Source organism: Ochlerotatus camptorhynchus, unplaced genomic scaffold (genome assembly GCF_037179485.1).
Source record: "Ochlerotatus camptorhynchus isolate MF236.1 unplaced genomic scaffold, CSIRO-AGI_Acam_v1.1 ptg000367l, whole genome shotgun sequence".
Lineage (NCBI taxonomy): Eukaryota > Metazoa > Arthropoda > Insecta > Diptera > Culicidae > Ochlerotatus > Ochlerotatus camptorhynchus.
Genome location: NW_027040855.1, coordinates 5,871,604 through 5,891,280, shown reverse-complemented (window position 1 = coordinate 5,891,280; position 19,677 = coordinate 5,871,604). Strand labels below are relative to the sequence as shown.

The 19,677-nt window shown below is 39.7% G+C and overlaps 1 protein-coding gene across 1 annotated transcript in view; it reads left to right on the top strand.

Annotated features, from left to right (window-relative positions):
• The window catches only part of Sur (Sulfonylurea receptor), a 244,947-nt gene that overhangs the window by 41,094 nt on the left and 184,176 nt on the right, over positions 1-19,677 (top strand). The gene's annotated exons all lie outside the window — the stretch shown is intronic.

Here is a 19,677-nt window from a genome sequence, read left to right as displayed (position 1 = left end):
TTTCCACCCGTATGATATAAAAATGTGTAGTGTACGGCATAATGTTCCTCATATTGTTCTAGAAGTTTCATTCAAACATAGTTTTCGAGTTTATTTCATAGATTGAGAGATAAAAATCAGAAAAGAGGCCGTTTTAGCTAAAATTCACAAGACAACAGAACCAATAAAAGTCAATTAGATTGACAGAACATAGTTGCATTGCTTTTCAATGACGACCGATGACTGTTTCATTGATATATGATTTTTTCATAAATATGAATCCTCAGTAGACGTGTTTTTTATCAAAGGCAAGTGTCACTCGAGCCATTCAAAATGTTCGTTATTTTATAAATTGCTGTTATGGTTCGAGTGACACTTGCCTTTGATAAAAAACACGTCTACTGAGGATTCATATTTATGAAAAAATCATATATCAATGAAACAGGTTTCCTGAATACGAATCAGATGCTAAAATGCTTGTGCGAAGTGTATTTTCAGCAGAAATTACAAAAAATATTTCATAAAATGTATGGTTGTACCTAAATGTAGGCAATTTGTTTTTAAATCACTGTATGTTTCACAGAAAAGCATTGATTTCACAATATTACTCATTTTACCATAATTTATTAACATTAATTTTAATGGAAAATACCACTTTCAAATATATTAGAATACATGGTTGCAAACGTTTTACCATTTGTTTGAATACTGATGAACGTCACTTACATTAATTTGAAATTCATGTAGTAAAATCCTTTGGTTTCTAATGAAACAAATCGTCAAAGCAATCATTGGAGTCTCACAATGAAATACCATCAAGATTTATCTTGATATCTTTCAACGAAACATTTTCACATGACAACTAAAAACCCAACCCATATGGATCAATTACACCCCTGGATTATGGTATAGACTTTTTGACGTAGGACTACATCTTTGTGGAATTTTTTGACGTAAGACTACGTCTGTGATTTCTATATGGGGGTACACTTTGTGAAAACCGGCAATGGAACATGTAACAAAATTATGAAAGATTTTGAGCGTTAATAAGTAAGCTGCCCCTGGACCACTTTCAATAATTTTATCACCAATCGATCAGAGATATTTCTACGCATTTGTTAAATTTAAGACTTTATCATTATTCAAAATGTGCAACTGTTGCTATGATAGTTAAAATTATCACCGATTGCCTGCGAAAAGCGATTTCGTTAACACGGATTTCAAAGTTGAATTCTAACCGGTCTCACCAAACGGTGTTTATTCAATCACCGCGTGATGAGTGGCGGTGTTCTCCAGTGCACCACGAAAGGCTCCCCACAAGCAGCTAGCTATCAAGGCTGGCTTCAACCGCTGATCGGATTCAGTTCCAACCACCGTGTGTGGTGGTGGTAGCTGCAGTCCACACGAGCATCCATAGAAGCCGCACCGTTATTGATCGTTGAATCAGTAGCTCTTCGTGAGTCGCTGTGGGCCATCTATGCCTAGCGCGTCACCCTCATTCCAAACAACATACAGCTCACCAGCTGTGGACCACCATAAATTTGTAAAAGAATATTTTCTGGACATTTGCCAAGGTCATCAAGCAGTCAGTTCCCATATCAGGATAGAACTGAAATTAGGGCGTAACAGATTTAGTAAACAATAACTTATTTCGATGATGTCTTGGTAGGGTAAGACTTCCCCTACCCGACGCTAATGTTGGTTTGCGTGGGCGTGCCTTGAATTCCTAAAAATCATCGAGAGAAGTCATTGTTTACAAAAGTTGTTACGTATAATTCCAGTTCTATCTAGATATCATCTCAACATTAAATCTAACATAACATGTTCTTGAAAGAAACATTGGGGGGTGCAATTTAAAAAAAAACCAAAGTCAGTCGTGGCTTGAAAAAGTCTGTTTTTGATCCAGAGAAGATGGATTTTAATTCATAATACGCCAATCTGTTAAAATTAAGACTTTATCGTTTTTCAAAATGTCACTATTGAAAATTTCACGAATTTGCAACTTTTGCTATGATAATTAAAATTGCCAAACGGTGTTTATTTAATAACCGCGTGGTGAGTGATGGTGTTCTCCAGTACACAACGAAATGCTGCCTGCAAGTAGCGAGCTGCAGTCCACATGAGCATCCATAGAAGGAGGAAGAAGCCGCAGCGTTATTGATCGGAATCAGTAGCTCTTCGTAAGTCGCTGTGGGCCATCATTGTCAACCATGTCATACTAAAGAGTACAAACAGAGATAACTCCGCTCAAATTCATATTACTACACAAAACACAAACTATTGCTGCAGTTAAAAAATGAGATTTATTATATAAGAACCATTGCGTACAACCCCATAGGGCTGTCCCTTGTAGTTTTTCCTTGATTTGTTTTCCGTCGATCTTGTTTTCCGTACTGAGTACCATTGCTACCATCGCCAGGAAGGCAGCTCCCACACCTGGACCCTACCTAACGACCCATCAACTCATGAACCGGGGACCAACGGCTTTATTTCCCTTCCGAAGGAAGACGTGATCAGAGATTTTATGCCTCAGAAAATCCCGACGGCGCCGACTGGAATTGAACCCAGGTCCTTTGGAGTTACATGCAATCACGCTTAACACTGTGCCGGGTAAAACTTATGTCGTTTTCGTTTTTGCGGTGTAGCTACACCGGTGCTACACTGCCGTACACCGAAATATTTTAGGGTGTAGATATAGAATGCACCTTTGTTTACAAACAAATGATGTTGAGCTGTCAAAGACTCGCGCTTATTCCTGCTTACACTACACCAGTGCTACACCGCAAAAACGAAAACGACATTAGAATTTTGTTCTGTGTAGAATACATCAAGTGTTCAACGCATTGTCATGACAATAACTCGGGTGGACAATGTGTCCCCCTGGATACAGTATCCCCACCCTCCCCTAACGTCCATCGTATCAGGATAGAATGGTCTGTTAAGAAGCAGAGGAAATTGAGATCGAACCATGTTGAGAAAGAATAAGGAAGCTTCTCATTCAATTGTCTATATTTAAGATAATTTCAGCCATTGGCAATTTGTCATTCTAATTTTTAATATCAATCACACCATCAATCTCATGTTAAACGAAAATGCAATTTAAAACGATTTCCAGTCGCAACTTTCCCATACGTTTTTTGCCCATTCCTAATTGATATCAACATCGGAATATGGCCCGTAAAAAAGTTCTCTTAACCCAACACCCTCAATAATCATCAGCACTATTCGCTCTTTGTGCCGCAATCAACTCTGCCAGAAGTGATTCCTAATTTCATCGATTCGGTTTTATTTTCATGACCAAATCCATGTGGGCTTGATTTGCATATTTCTGGCGGCAGTCACATTCACGTCCTAAAACCGGAAAAGGAAACCAAAGCAAAAGGGCAACATCAGCAGGCATCACCCTCTCATCGCCGAGGAGCCATAAGAGGATGAGGAGTGAAAATCGTCACCCATTTAGGAAAGTGATACGATTGGAAAGTTTATGGTCTCACTGCGGAGATAACTTGCTCGGATCCGAAAGGTTCGGTTCGCTGCCATATTCTTAACAGCCTCGCTCGTTCGGGGTAGGTACCAGACCAGCTCGAGAAGTGCTGCACCCCAGGAAGTGTCGCCACGTTGATTCGTGCTTGGATTATGTATGAATATCAATGAGTGATGCTTTGAACCAAAAAGATCTCGACATTTAAGAGAAACAAGTTGGAGAAACGTTTCTATTTAAATATTGTTTGCTCATCTAGCTAACGTCACAGAGGGGGGTAAATAAAAGTGTTTTATTTAACTTCCAGACTATTAACGACCCAGCTGGATCTTTACGACGGATCCGCTTTGTAGGTCTTCAACATATACAAATGAAGGCTGTTTCAAATTACCATTGCATCTGATCTGTTTTCATCCATATGTCAAATAAGAGAGGAGCATTTCCATCCCAAAAAAAAACGCGATTTTCCCGATCGTTGGCTTTTCCTGATATAAGCAGTACATTTTAACAAGCATGTGGTTTCATGAGTGAAAATTCGGCATGGTCTGTTTATTCTTCCCTTTACGCTTATTTGAATTTGTAAATAAAAATGTACATATTGGCTGGCTACGAACGGCAGTGTTGGCCAATGGAATGAGGGATTCGTGTTGGTGCTGGAACATTGACTGGTGCGTGAACAAACACCACTCATCGGGATTCACAATCAAGAAATGCCGATCGGCAGACAAGCGTGGCGAACGTAGAATGCGTCATGAATCAATAACCATTAGGACGATAATCTGATGAATTATGGATGTGCGCAAATCTCGCGTAACATTTGAAAAGGGCCTATCACCTTTTGGAAACAATACTTGCAACGCCCTTTTCACGCGAATCGAAGCTCGCCCACGTAAACTAACATCACCATCACCTGGGGGAATTCTTCTCTTCCCGATAGTGTTCTTGGTTTACATAGGCGACACAAGCAGTTGTGTGTTTTTTCAGGAGTGAGTCACACGATAGTCTGTGTTAGGAGGATCCTGCTGGCATACTCAAAAACTCGGCATTAGCGCCAGTCGACGAAGTCTGCTGCCAAGAATTCCGGATATATTTAGCCAGCTAGCAATTTGTCCCAACCCAGCAGAATCTTCCTACTATTTCTCTACCAACAACCAAGTCCCAAAATTTAATAGTCCTAAAGCTATTGCTTCCAAAGAATTAATTTCAAAAAATATATTGAAATAATTACTAAATTAAATTTCATGAGTCAAAAACATTATTTATTGAAAGCCGATAAAAAATAAGTAATAGGCAGTTGCGTAAGCAAATTAGAAAAAAAAAATCGATTTCCACTTTAACTGATTATGTTTGTGCGTGAAGTTAACGATTTACATAGCTGAAGATGCTAAGCCTCGAATAACAGACTTAAAGTGGCAATTTTATACGATAGATGAGGAGATGTAAGCAAGGGCATAGCTAGGTTTCGGCTAGGGAGGGGCGAAAAAAATTTACTATGGAAAATTTGACCGAATGCCACTTCACCGAACGCCATTTCTCCGAAAGCCTTTGTGTTGCTGAGTTCGCCCCCCTTTGGCTACGCCTATGGATGTAAATATAGAGTTTCCTATTTTTAAAAACGTTTTTAGATACATTAAAATCGTAGTTGTCACGAGATTCGTTAAATCGCTGGCAACAAACATCAAGCGGATTATTTTGCCCGTACATTATTCGATTTTGAGGAATTCGGAGAAGATCATTCTGGCGTGTCTGTCTAACCGGAGCATTGAAATTAAGTTTGCCAAGAAGTTCAGCACAGTCAATATTGTTGTTCAGAATGTCAAATATGAACAGCCGTTGCAGAAGTATCCTCCTATCCGCCAATGTGCAAAGCTCAATCAAAACACAGCGGTTCTCAAAATTCAACAAAATTTCCATTAACTAACATCTCAGGAATGTTGCCATCAACTGAGTAAGGTATTGATAGAGTTGCTGTTGAAAAACAAACGTTTTTTAACCAATCAATATTATACGACCTTTTGCATGCCGTATTTTTACATTCGACCGTGCGCTTTTTAGCGGTTTAAAATTATGTATTATTATGAGTAATTATTCACGAAAAGCGTAGTTACCATTTTATAGAACAACCTTAATTGTTTTACATTGAATATTTACAAAATTTGCACTTTTATTAGGAAAAAACAACAGGTCTTATGTACAGTGATTATGCTTCTGTCAAATTTGTTACATACAGTGTATCGCAAAATTGAGCGTACACCCTAATGGAACATTTTTTGAAACATTTTGAATAGATATATTTTTTTTTAATCTTGGCTGGTGGTTAAACAGATGTTTATTAATTTCTCGCTTTAGTTTTGGACTTTATTGGGAGAACCTGTATGAAGTTAGATTTATTTTTTAAAAAAGGTCGATTTTCAACTGTTTACCTTGTGGACGAATTTTAGTAAAAGTGGAAAGGTAAACACAATCAGTCGTTTTTTGTTTGTCCTGTACTAATTTGTGTTTTTTCACGTTTTCACCGCTGTTTTAACAACTTGACCCACCTCGTCATACGCATCGGCAACCGCTGCATCGGAGAATCTTGGAGTTTTATCGCTTGAGCTGAAATTCGGTACATTATTAGTGATTTTTCGTTTGGCTTCGATTGGACCACTTCAGCGATATGGAGGTAAACAATATCTGTTTCTCATGCGCCAATGAACTGCAGGATGCCGAAGCTATTGTCTGCAATGGCTTTTGTAAGTCTTCGTTTCATTTGAAGTGTGTCAAGCAGACTTCTGCTATCCGTGACATGATCAACAATTCCTCGCAATTGTTTTGGATGTGCAAAGGATGCACTAAAATGATGTCTATCGCTAATTTTCGGCAAACCATATTGTCCACCAACACAGCAATGCAACTTGTCAATGAGGAGCATAACAAAGTGTTGCAAGAGCTTAGGAGTGAAATTGAGCTGAACACAGCAAAGATAAACTCCATCCTACAGCACAACTCAACGTCGGATGCAGAAAAAACGAGTTCTGGCTCAGAGTCCACACGAAAGCAAGAAAAGGCAGACAATTCTGGCAGAGCCGCTCCCCCTGTGAACCATGTCGAAGGAACGAAAGAGATGGATGCTGATGTTGCTGTTCCGCTAGCCGTCTCACAACGAGACACAAAATTCGTTTTGTATTTGTCCGGTTTTGCCCCCCAAGCAACAGTGAATGAAATTGCGGACCTTGTGAAGAAGAACCTTAACACTGATGAGACTATTGACGTTGCGAAGCTGGTTCCAAAAGGTAAAAATCTTTGTGAACTCACCTTTGTCTCGTTCAAAGTCGGCATTGGTCTGCACCTGAAGGATCTGGCTCTTCAAAGTTCGTCGTGGCAGAAGGGAATAGTCTTTCGCGAATTTGACTCCAACCAATCATCAACACGAAAAAACTTTCGTCCATAAATCACATTGCCCAGTGATCCATCGCACTGACGTCACTCCTTCAAACAAACGAGTATCCGATCAATCCCAAACTCACGAATCGACCACAGCTGACAGCCACGCACCCGACTCTCGCACTATACGTTCACTGACTATTTACTATCAGAACGTTAGAGGGCTACGAACCAAAACAAACGACCTATTTGTTGCCCTCGCTTCGTGTGACTATGACGTCATTGTTTTTACTGAGACTTGGCTGAAGGATGATATTCTCGACTCGGAGCTTACAGACGGCTACAAACTCTATCGTTGTGATCGTAATTCTGCCACTAGCCAATTTCGTCGAGGTGGTGGTGTATTGATAGGTGTCAAAACCGGGCTGATGAGCACATCTGTTACTTTCTCGGAAGACGCTATACTGGAACAAACAGCTGTTTGCATTGAGTTGAAGGACGAAAAGATTTTTCTCTGTACAGTATACCTGCCTCCTAATTCTGACCCTGCGCTTTACGAAACACACTCCACTTGTGTTCAGCAACTGACATCGCTTGCTAGAGCATGTGATAAGATGATTGTGTTGGGTGATTACAATCTGCCAGGCTTATGCTGGCAATATGACGAGGACATGAACTGCTTCTTGCCGATAAATGCGTCCACGGAGTCTGAATTAGCATTGGTTGAATTTATGTTGCCTACAGGACTGCAGCAGCAGAACCATTTCGTTAATGACAACGATAGGCTACTCGACTTGGTTTTTACCAACAGTTCAGCTAGTGCAGATATGTTTGAACCACCCTTACCGCTGTTGCAAATGGACAGACATCACAAACCGATCGTTTTAAAACTGAATGTTGAGAACAATTTTGTCGAAGAGGAGTCTGAATGCTTTGATTTTCATCGCTTTGACTTCACTGTGTTGAATGGGAAAATTCAGCAAGTTGACTGGGAACAATTATTAAGAACAGATTCAGTGGACGAAGCAGCTGATCGTTTTTACGGTGAGCTTTTTGGAATCATCCGAACTAGTGTACCGATGAGAAAACGCAGACGGAAACTTCACAAAAACCAGCCATGGTGGAACGCGGACCTTCGGCACCTTCGGAATCGTCTTCGTAAATCTAGGAAACGATACTTTAAACGCAGAAGTGAGTCACGAAAAACTGAAATGCGTGATACAGAGGCTCAATACAACTCTTTAAACGCAAGATGTTTTCGCGACTACATTCATCGCATCGAGGACAACGTGAAAGCGGACCCGAAATCATTCTGGAATTACGTTAACGACCGAAAATCGACGAAAGGGATTCCTCAGAACATGCGCTACCAAGGAATGACTACCACTACGCAGCAGGAATCAGCGAATATGTTCTCGTCTTACTTTCAAAGTGTGTCAAGTAATAACTCACCACCTTTGTCTGTAACGTACCTGGACAGTATTCCGCAGTATGATGTAAACGTGCCACGGATGAATTTTTCACCAAACGATGTACTGCTCAAGTTGCAATCAATCGACGGTTCAAAAGGCGCTGGGCCTGACCAATTGCCTCCATTTGTCGTTAAACATTGTGCGAATTCTCTAGCGTTACCTGCAAGCATTTTGTTCAACCGTTCACTTAACGAGAAGTGCTTTCCTACGATTTGGAAATCTGCTTCAATCACACCAATTCATAAATCTGGTTCGCTCAACGATGTAGAGAATTATCGTGGGATCTCCATTCTCAGCTGTCTGCCGAAGATCTTCGAAAGCTTGGTGCATGATGTGCTGTACCAGTCTACCAAATGTATAATCTCTACTGAACAACACGGTTTCATGAAAAAGCGCTCGACCACAACGAACCTGCTAAGCTATGTATCGACTCTTGTGAATAGGATGGAAAAACGACAGCAAGTCGACGCTGTATACGTGGACTTTGCCAAAGCTTTTGATAAGGTGCCACACATCCTTGCAGTTGAAAAGTTCAAAAGGATAGGACTTCCTGAGTGGCTGACATAATGGATTCTGTCTTATCTCACAGGGCGCAGTTCTTCGGTGAAAGTCGGTGAGTCCTACTCTGTTCCATTCCAGGTTCATTCCGGAGTGCCTCAAGGCAGTATCTTGGGACCTTTGCTGTTTGTTTTGTTCATTAACGACCTCTGCATGAAGATAAAATCTCCAAAATCCTTGTATGCTGACGACCTCAAGTTTTACCGAGTAATCACGTCGCTGGTAGACTGCTGTGCGCTTCAAACGGATATCGACGGACTTCTGGAATGGTGCAGTTTGAATGGAATGGAAGCCAATATCAAGAAATGTTGCGTGATTACATTCAGTCGTTCACGTACACCGATTGCTTTCGAGTACAGAATGGAAACTTGTTGCTTGAAACGTACGAGCACCGTTAAGGATTTGGGGATTCTCGTTGACAGCAAACTAAGGTTTGTCGAACACATCGCTTCAGTAACAGCCAAAGCGTATTCTCTGCTGGGATTTTTGAAGCGTAACACGAAATTCTTTGAAGATGTGTACAGTCTAAAGACGCTGTATTGCTCACTTGTACGCAGTGTTTTAGAATATGGGGTGCAAGTCTGGGCCCCGTACCATGCAGTTCACATCAATCGGATTGAACGAATTCAAAAGAACTTTGTTCGATATGCTCTTCGAGGCCTTCACTGGAGAGATAGAACGAACCTGCCATCATATGAAAGCCGTTGCATGTTGATTGATCTACCAACACTATCAAGCAGACGAGTATTCCTTCAACGCATGCTCATCTTTGATGTCCTGACAGACCATATCGACTGTGCAGACATACTTGAGAAACTCCGCTTTAACACACCGTTTCGGGTGACGCGGCAACCGGAGTTCTTCCGCCGATCGAATCACCGCACTGACTATGGAATGAACAACCCTCTGGATGTCTGCTGTAATCGTTTCAACGAGGTTTCTAATATGTTTGATTTTGGTATGACTAAAACTGTGTTTAAGCTTAGAATTAGTAGATAAGTTATTTTTGTCTGTACGATGTTTTTTTATATATCGAAGATTAAATACATAAATACAATATGAATACTCTTTATTATGACTAAAAATGAGCAAAATTAAAAAAAAAAGTTTAGTTCATTATATTTCAAGATATTATGGTTTTTCTAGGAAAAGGCATTTTTCTCAAATAGCTCTTACTTTTAATAAAAGCAACCAAATAAGCCCAAAACTGTAGCAATAATTGATAAATTAATGATGATTCAGCAGCCAGAAATTCAGAAACGTATCTCTTTAAATTGTGGTTTTAAAGCTGTTTTACTAAAATTTAAGAACATCTGTACGCTCAATTTTGAGATACACTGTACGACGATTGACACCCCCATAGAAGTTAAGTGTCGTATGTAACATTGAGCTATGTTTTGGTCAGTTGGCACATACGACGAATAGTTTTTTGACGATAAAAGGAAACAGAAATGAGGAAGTGGGCCCAAATTTTGCCTCTAGGAAGAGTAAGCAGAGTAGTGTCTGGTAGCATTAAAATGCCACTTTGTTTACGTTTGTTACATACGACCCAATCAAAAAGGACTCCATAATACAATGATTTAACTGTTGCGTTTGATAAAACAAGTATCGCGTAGGCTTTGGTGGTTGTTGCTGCACCATGCAGCGTTGCCAGGTCATTTTCAGAAAAATCTGGACCAGTTAAAATATAAAATCTGGAAAAATCTGGAATGCTTCAAAAATTCCAGTTTTTAACATAATGCTATTGAAATCAAAGTAATGTGCCAATCTCCCGTAAAAATCGGTCAGTATGATCATCTAGAATTTATTTAAAGTACTAGAATGGTTATGAATCACATGTTTAAATAAATTATATAAAGAACATAGCTTGTTAGCATTGCTGAAATCACCCAAAAGCTGAAAAGTATTGACAGAGTATGCCCAAAAAGTTTAAATATCCATTACACAGAATTTAAAAAATTTAGTTAAATGTGGGTAAAATGCTACAGAAAATATGTTTAGAATTGTTTTTTAAACTGTAACTTTTTTAAAAGGAATGAGAAGCAAAGAACCTAGCAAATTTGATGGGATGGATTTTTTAAAACTAATAATCAATGTAGTCCTTGCTATTCGATGCAATACCAGAATTTAAAGATTTTATTAGTTCTACATAATTATAATATTACCCTGAGGTTGATCAGATTAATAATTTAATTCTTGACATCATACAACACACAACACCCAGTAGACCAGTACGCAATTTTATTTTGAAGCAAAATTCACCTGGCTGGGAAACAAGGTCTAACATCGTGGTACTCACACACAGTTTACCTAAACTACGAGTAACTCCACTATTCGCATGACCATTACGAATAATTTTATGCCAAAGAGTAATTTTATTATATTACTAAAATGAAAGTCTGATAGCTTCATTTTTGGAGTCTCAGGATCTTGAAATGATTCTAAAATCCGGAATTTATGTTTTTCATGATTTTTTTTGTTAGTCTGATTTTACTTGGAACTCTTCACAGGATATTTTCGGCCTTTTTTATAGTTCCATTTGAATCATCCTAGAATTTTATCATACTTCTTTTCTATATTCCCCTAAAATAATCTTGATAATATCCCAACTGTTCCAGTAACATTCTAAGAGTTCTAAGCATTACCTCTTGGAATCTCTTATAAATTACTCTCCAATTCCACAATTTCCTCAAACTGGTAATAACTCCCAAGAATTGGCACAATTTCTTAGAATATTCTTAATAATTTCCTTGGTAAACTCTTCAGAAGATTGTGCTACATTTCCCCGAATGTCGTTTCCCCGAATGTCACTTCTTCGAATGTCACTTCCCCCAACGCCATTTCCCCGAATCCCATACAAACATATACCCTATTTCCCTGAATGTCATTCCACCGAATGTAATTTCCTCGAATTTTTTTTTGTTCATTAATTTATTTGATAAGGCTCAACCGAATTAACTTTACAGAGCCGAGGATTCTTGGTCACTATACAATACATCTTAAAACTATAATCAAAAGGTACAACACAATAAACACTTTATCTTCCGCTATCCAAAAAGCCTCCTCCATCAGAACTGGAGCCGCTTCCAGTGGTTTCTTTGTATGGCAGTTACGCCATCGTGGGGCAAAGCGCTTCCACTGCAGCAATGGACGCAAAACGTGGTCAACACTCACACACTCATCACAAAACGGTTGTTTTCCAAAGTCGACGACGCATCGACCGAAAGAACTGCTGATGAAGAACAATGTGGAGGACCGCAGAATGGTTGCTGCCGAGAAAACAGACGATTGCGTGGCACACATCGAGAGTGGTCTGCTTTTATCGACAGCCGAATGAACACTGACGAATGAAATCCAAAACTTTATAAAATACCTTGACTGTACTACATTTCTTAGGTTGGTTTCGCGAGCATTAAGAAGACATCTTTGAAAATTGTTGCAATATTAAAAGAAAAGCTCATGATTAAAAAAAGGGAAAATCTCTGTTCAAAGTAAATCAATGGGGCGAGAGCTTTAGTGAGGCATTGGCAGTACCAAAAAGGGAAGTGTATTATTTTTAGGAGATTTTCCCTTCTTTTTAAATTTAGTTAGGAGATTTTCAGCAGTAGGCTGTATTTTTTCCTTCTTTTATAAATGTTTTTTCGAAAACTTTCTCAAATCTTGTGAGATTGACGGTTTGACAAATTGGTAATGTATTCTGAGGAAATGTTTTCTTCTTTTATGAACGAGCAGTTCTTCCAAGTTTTGCTAAATTTCCCGGAAGAACTGCTTATGTAAAAAAGTAATACCAAAACTGCTTATGTAAAAAAATATTTTACCAATTTGTCAAACCATCGATCTCAAATGTTTTTCCAAAGTTCTCGAAAGAACTGCTCGTAAATAAAAGAAGGCAATATCGCCTTCAAATTTATAACCAATTTATCAAACCGACGATATTTTGTCAAATTTTTCGATCTACATTCAAAAATGAAAGATAAATATTCTAAAAATATATTATCAATTTGTCAACCCTAATAGAAAAGTAACATGGTTTGAAATTTAATCTGGCTTGCAATCTGCTCACTATGCTCAAAATATAATAAGAAAATTGCCAATTTTTTCGGGGATATGGCATTTGGGGAAATGGCACATTCGGAGAAATGGAATTCGGGGAAATTAGTATTCGGGGAAATGGGTATTTATTTATTTATTTATTTAATTGTCTTCGTATAATAAAAACGCACAGGCAGAATTATTAATGTCTAGCTAAAGAACTAATCCTATTTTTAAACATGGTTTTCGAAATATTAAAATCATAATCTTCACACGATTCGTTGAAACGACGGCAGCAAACATCCAGTGGATTGTTTTGACCGTAGACTGTACGATGCTGAGGAATACGGAGAAGGTCATTTTGTCGCGTCTGCCTAGCCGGTGCATTGAACTGGATTTTCCCTAGAAGTTCAGCACAATATACATTGTTGTCCAGAATGTCGAATATGAACAGCCGTTGCAGAAGAATCCTTCTATCAGCCAATGTTGAAAGACGAATTAAAGCACAGCGATCCTCGTACGGCGGAAGAACAACCGAATCGTTCCATGGTAACAGTCGTAGAGCGTAGCGGAAAAAGTTACGTTGAATCTTTTCAATGCGAAAGCAAAGCGTGACGTTATACGGTGCCCATACTAGAACGCCATATTCCAGTATGCTACGCACTAGCGAACAATACAACGTTGTTAGACAGTATACATCCTCAAATTGCTGCGTGTTGCGCTTGATGAACCCTAGTATCGCATATGCTTTGGCGGTGATTGTTGCAATGTGCTCGGTGAATTTCAGCTTAAAGGGTGATACGGTCAAAATTTGGTCAAGGGAAAACGCGTGTAAATCGGTGAAATCGTTTATTTAAAAAATCAAATTAAATTTCTTTTTCAAGTTCAATTAGTATAAAATTCAGGAAAAATATTCAGTTAGGCTTCCGCTTTTCCAAATCCGAATTGCCGGGCCTTACGCTTGACCCCTGCCATCAGATTTTGTACAGCCACCTTGTCCACCTTCTTCGCCGCAGAAAGCCACCCGTATAGAAAATAATCATATGGAGTGCCTTACAACCTATTCGGGTTATCATCCCAACAATATGTGGTATTGTAGAACGATTTGTGGTATCGTTCATGTATGGTACTCGTTTATTAGGGCAGTTTGCCTTGAACTGCTGCTCGCCCTTAGCAGTTTTTTTGGTCTTCTTTAGGTTCCGCTTGACAATAGCACAGTATTTCTCAATTGGGCGGAGCTCTGGCGTGTTGGGAGGGTTCTTGTCCTTGGGAACCACCTGCACGTTGTTGGCGGCGTACCACTCCATGGCCTTTTTACCGTAATGGCAAGATGCCAAATCCGGCCAAAACAGTACGGAACAACCGTGTTTCTTCAGGAAAGGCAGCAGACGTTTATCCAAACACTCTTTCACGTAAATTTCTTGGTTGTCCCGGAAGCTATGAAAATGCTGCTTTTCAAGCCACAGGTACAGATGGCTTGCCAAACCAGATATTTCTTTGCGAACTTTGACAGTTTCATGTGCTTGAAAACATCTGCTACCTTTCCCCTTCCTTTTGCCGTATAAAACTCCTGTCCCGGAAGCTGCTTGTAGTCGGCTTTGACGTAGGTTTCGTCGTCCATTACCACGCAGTCAAACTTCGTCAGCATCGTCGTGTACAGCCTCCGGGATCGCGCTTTGGCCGTCGTATTTTGTTTATCATCGCGATTTGGAGTCACTACCTTCTTGTAAGTCGATAGTCCGGCTCGTTTTTTGGCTCGATGCACGGTTGTAGACGATACACCCAGCTTATTTGCGGCATCTCGGAGAGAGAGGTTAGGGTTTCGCTTGAAACTACCGGCAACTCTCTTTGTCGTCTCAGCGGCTTCCGGTTTTCGATTTCCCCCCGATCCAGACTTCCTGGCTGTCGACAAACGTTCCCCAAACACTTTAATTACATTTGTAACGGTTGATTTGGCAACTTTTAGCGATTTTGCCAACTTTGCGTGCGAGTAGCTCGGATTTTCGCGATGCGCGAGCAAAACTTTGATACGCTGCTCTTCTTGCTTGGACGGCATTTTGACAACTGAAGAGTGAATTCCAAAATCAAAATAGGAGCAACATTCTACACACACACACCTTCAAAATGAGGGGTGTTCAGGTTTTTTAAATGCAAAATTGAAAGAAATACGTCAAGTTGATATTGACCAAATTTTGACCGTATCACCCTGTCCAGTATTAATCCAAGATCCTTGATTGATGACACACGGTTGACACTTGAAGCGTTCATCTTATAATAGAAAATGGCAGTTGTCCTAGATCGGTTGAACGAGATGATGTTACATTTACGAATATTTACTTCCATTCCGTTTAATGAGCATCATTCAAGAAGCGAGTCGATATCCATCTGAAGAGCGCAACAATCGACCATGGAGGTTATCAGGCGGAAGAATTTCAAGTCATCAGCGAACATGTACTTCGGTGATCTGATGAGTCCGCACAGATCGTTAACAAACAGCACGAAAAGTAATGGTTCCAAATGACTTCCTTGGGGAACCCCGGAAGTAATTGAGAACGTTTCAGATGAGGTTCCACCGAGGCGTACAAAAGCCCAACGCTCAGACAAGTACGATTCAATCCATTGAGTAAGCCACTGAGGGAATCCCATGCGTTTGAGTTTTTCTACTGCCAGTGCATGCGGCACTTTGTCGAATGCTTTAGAAAAGTCGACATAAACTGCATCGACCTGTTGTCGCTTTTCAAGGCTGTCCACAAGAGTAGAAACGTAGCACATCAGGTTGGTTGTTGTTGACCGCTTCCTGACAAATCCATGCTGACTCTCTGATATCGCATGTTGAACGTTACGATACAAAGAATCATGGACAAGACTCTCCAAGACTTTAGGAAAGCAACTCAAAATCGAAATTGCACGATAATTTTCGACGTCATTAACATTACCACTTTTATGAATGGGAGTGATGGCTGCAGTTTTCCATTGGTTGGGAAATATGCCCTCCGAAAGAGATCTGTTGAAGAGTATACTCACAGGCAAAGCGATTGACTCCGCACACCGATTGATGAAGAAAGGTGACAGACGATCTGTGTCGATAGAAACCAGCTTAGCAAAAACATCATGCCGAGAGAAGTTGTAGACGGTCACGTTCAAGTCGTAGTGCGGCAAATCGCTCAAGTACGATTCAGTCAAAGGTGGTCGGTTATTACTTTGCACACTTCGAAAGAACGCCGAGAACAGATTTGCAGATTCTGATGGAGATTCAGTTGCCTCACCTTGGTAACGAAGATGTCGAGGCATTCCGTTGGATCGCTTACGGGTCTTCACATATTGCCAGAATTGTTGGGGGTCCTGTTTCAAACTTGCTTCAGTACGATGAATGTAGCAGCGAAAGCATTATGCATGCAAAGAGTTATATTCGCTCTCTAAGTCACGCAGCTCAGCCTTATGCTGTTCATTCCTAGACCGAAAGTAACGCTTCCTTGCCCTGCGTAGACGATTTCGCAGCCGTTGCAGTTCATTGTTCCACCATGGTTGTTTCTTCCTGTGGGTGTCGATCCGTTGTTTTAGAGGCACAACTTCGCTGATGATTCCATAAAGCTTGTCGTAGAATATCGATACCGCTTCATCGACACTGCAACCAATTAGAAGATTCACCCATCCGACGTCCGAAATCATTGAGCTCAAAACTGCAAAATCACATCGCTTGAAGTCAAAATCTAACGGATCAGTTGTTCGGGAAATTTCGGGGAAATGGCGTTCGGGGAAGTGACATTCGGAGAAACGACATTCGGGGAAACGACATTCGGGGAAACGACATTCGGGGAAACGACATTCGGGGAAATGTAGCACAATCCTTCAGAATAACCGGTACGCTCTTCTCAGACTCATCCGATAATTCCCTTTGAACTGCTTTCTAGTTAAGGTTAGAATTGTTTTGAAATCCTCTTCAGTATTTACTAATTACTCAAGTACTTTGCCAAAACGGTTTTGAAAGTCTCGCCGAAATTGCGCATAATTCCGTTTATATGTCTTAATTTTTTATTAAAATAAATCTCCATAGATACATTGGACAGAATTCTATTGAAATTATTCTCACGATTCGTATCAGCATACTCCTTAAGTTTCATCATAAGAATTTTCTATGATTTCTCTTCCGGATTGTATTTCCTTTATCCATCTTCATCCAACTATCATCAGAGTTGACAAGACAATTGACACCGTCTTCAGCCAGAGGTCCACAGACTGAATAGTTAACACTAGACAACGAACAACACACCCCACCCAGTAGACCAGTAGGGAAATTTTCAGGTTGTCAAAATTTGCATCGGCTGGAGCGGGAATCGAACCCTCACTTCATGGCACTCACAAAACGCCTGAATGACGGGTGAAGTCGCACGACCACGAAGCCCACAAAGATTGGTGGAGCTCTACTCAAAACTAGCTTGAAATTCTCGATTTCACAAGGAATTCACCTTACACTTTACTGTGAACTATTTTCAGAATTACCTTAAAATTCCAATAATGTCCATCAAATTGATGGACTTTAATAATAATAGTAATAATAGATTTGGCTTTTTATTTTTTGATTAGATGGTAAATCAATTGCAGTGATATTTTTAAAGCAACATGGGAAAATCTGGAACATATTTAAAAAGTCTGGAAATATACGTGGTCTGTCTGTGTATCTGGCAAGACGACTAAAAATCTGTAAAATCCAGATAAATCTGGAATACTGGCAACGCTGGCTCTATGATCGGTAAATGTCAGCTTGATGTCAAGAATTTCACCCAGATCTTTGATTGATTACACTCGGTTAACATTTGAAGAAAACATCTTGTACTCGAAAATTGCAGTTGTCCTCGATCGGTTGAATGAAATAACATTACATTTGCGAATGTTCACTTCCATTCCGTTCAATGAGCACCATTCAAGAAGAGAGTCGATGTACAATTGAAGAGCACCGCAATCCACCATAGAGGTGATTATACAAATGAATTTCAGGTCATCAGCGAACATATACTTCGGTGATTTGATGAGTACGCAAAGATCGTTCACAAACAGTACGAAAAGTAGTGGTCCTAAGTGACTCCCTTGAGGCACCCCCGGAGGTAATAGAGCGAATTGACGTAGCGCATCAAGTTGGTTGCTGTGGATTGCTTACTTACGAATCCGTGTTGACTCTCTGATATCACATGATGGACGTTACGGTACAGCGAATCATGGATAAGGCTTTCCAAAACTTTGAGAAAACAACTCAGAGTGGAAATTGCACGGTAATTTTCAATATCTTTAACACTACCAGTTTTATGAATGGGAGTGATAGCTGCAGTCTTCCATTCACTTAGGAAAAATGCCCTCTTTTAACGATTTATTGAAAAGCATACTTGCAGGTAAAGCAACTGACTGAGTTGATAGTGCCGTTAGAGTACCGCAGTGCGAAAATTGTATATACAGAGTAGAAAGCGAACAAGAACAACTGGGGAACTTGGTATAGACAGATGATCAATCCGAATCGTACCTTCCTCAAACAATGACGAACAGTTACAGATATAAATTTCCCCTACAGTTTCCAGTTGCTACACAGCGATATAAATGTGAAATAGCATAGGCGTTCACCTCTTTGTTCATTCTTTTTGTCTCACTGAAATATTTACAAGCAATCCAGATACGTGTACAATCTACAATATGAAGCCTCATTCAGTATCTTCTACCAATCATTGACTAACTTTTAGTATTATTCAAGTATTTAGTATTAATTAAATGTACAGCATCAACCTACCTGTATTGTTTTGTGTATACCCGTATCCCTAATGAAGTAAAAGCTCCATATTTCCGTTGCAATCGTTGTATCCTTCCAGCGTGAATCCTCACAAAAGCAATGACACTCTATAAATCAAATCAATTAGTTTCTTACTCTTGATGCTTCCCTATGCCTAGTGCAGATAGAATAAACTGGACACTAGACAGATGCAAAATTTGAAACTATCGCTCCACAGTGCTCAAACGGTTCTAAATCAGGTCCTTATAACCCTTGTTCGGTAAGCAACGGACTTGGCACACACCATATGAAGTTTATATAGAAATTACTATTGGAAAACCAAACTTTGTGTTCATATCCTTCTAGGTTTTTCCAAATTGTACTGCTAAAAAGTCCTATAACTATTCTTATGGAACATTTTCTCAGCTACAACTTTGTGGAAAATCGTTTGCAAATCAATCGTCAAATTAAATATCTATTAATTGTTTAAGAGATTGATAGTCTCATAGCATGATGAAGCAGCTGTTTTGTAGCAAACACTGTATTCTGCAATGTGACATAGTAGCCATGATTGTTAAGGCCAACGCATATTAGATCCGGATTGGACGCGTTGCGGCAAAGTGACAGCTGAATCTATTGTCTAACTGTCAAATTTACGTCAACGCAACGCAAACGGATCTAATGTGAGTGGCCCTTTATGCTTTATTCTACGCGCCAGAAACACCAAAGTTGCTGACTGAACAGTTGATTGATCATAGCATAAGACACCAGTGACTTGAATGATTAATAACTTTTGTTCCATACATTTGATCGAAAAGTGGTTTTGAACAAAGTTGTAGCTGAGAAAATTTTCTACAAGCACAGTTATCATATTTTAAAGCAGAGTGATATCGTGCATTTTGTTTTCCCATATCAACTTCCATATAAACTTGTAATGCTTTGTGCCAAGTCAGTTTCTTACTTAATAAGTTAAAATTTTGGGAATCTAATCAGTACACAATTTGGAGCCGTTTGAGTACAAATTTTGCATCAGTCTA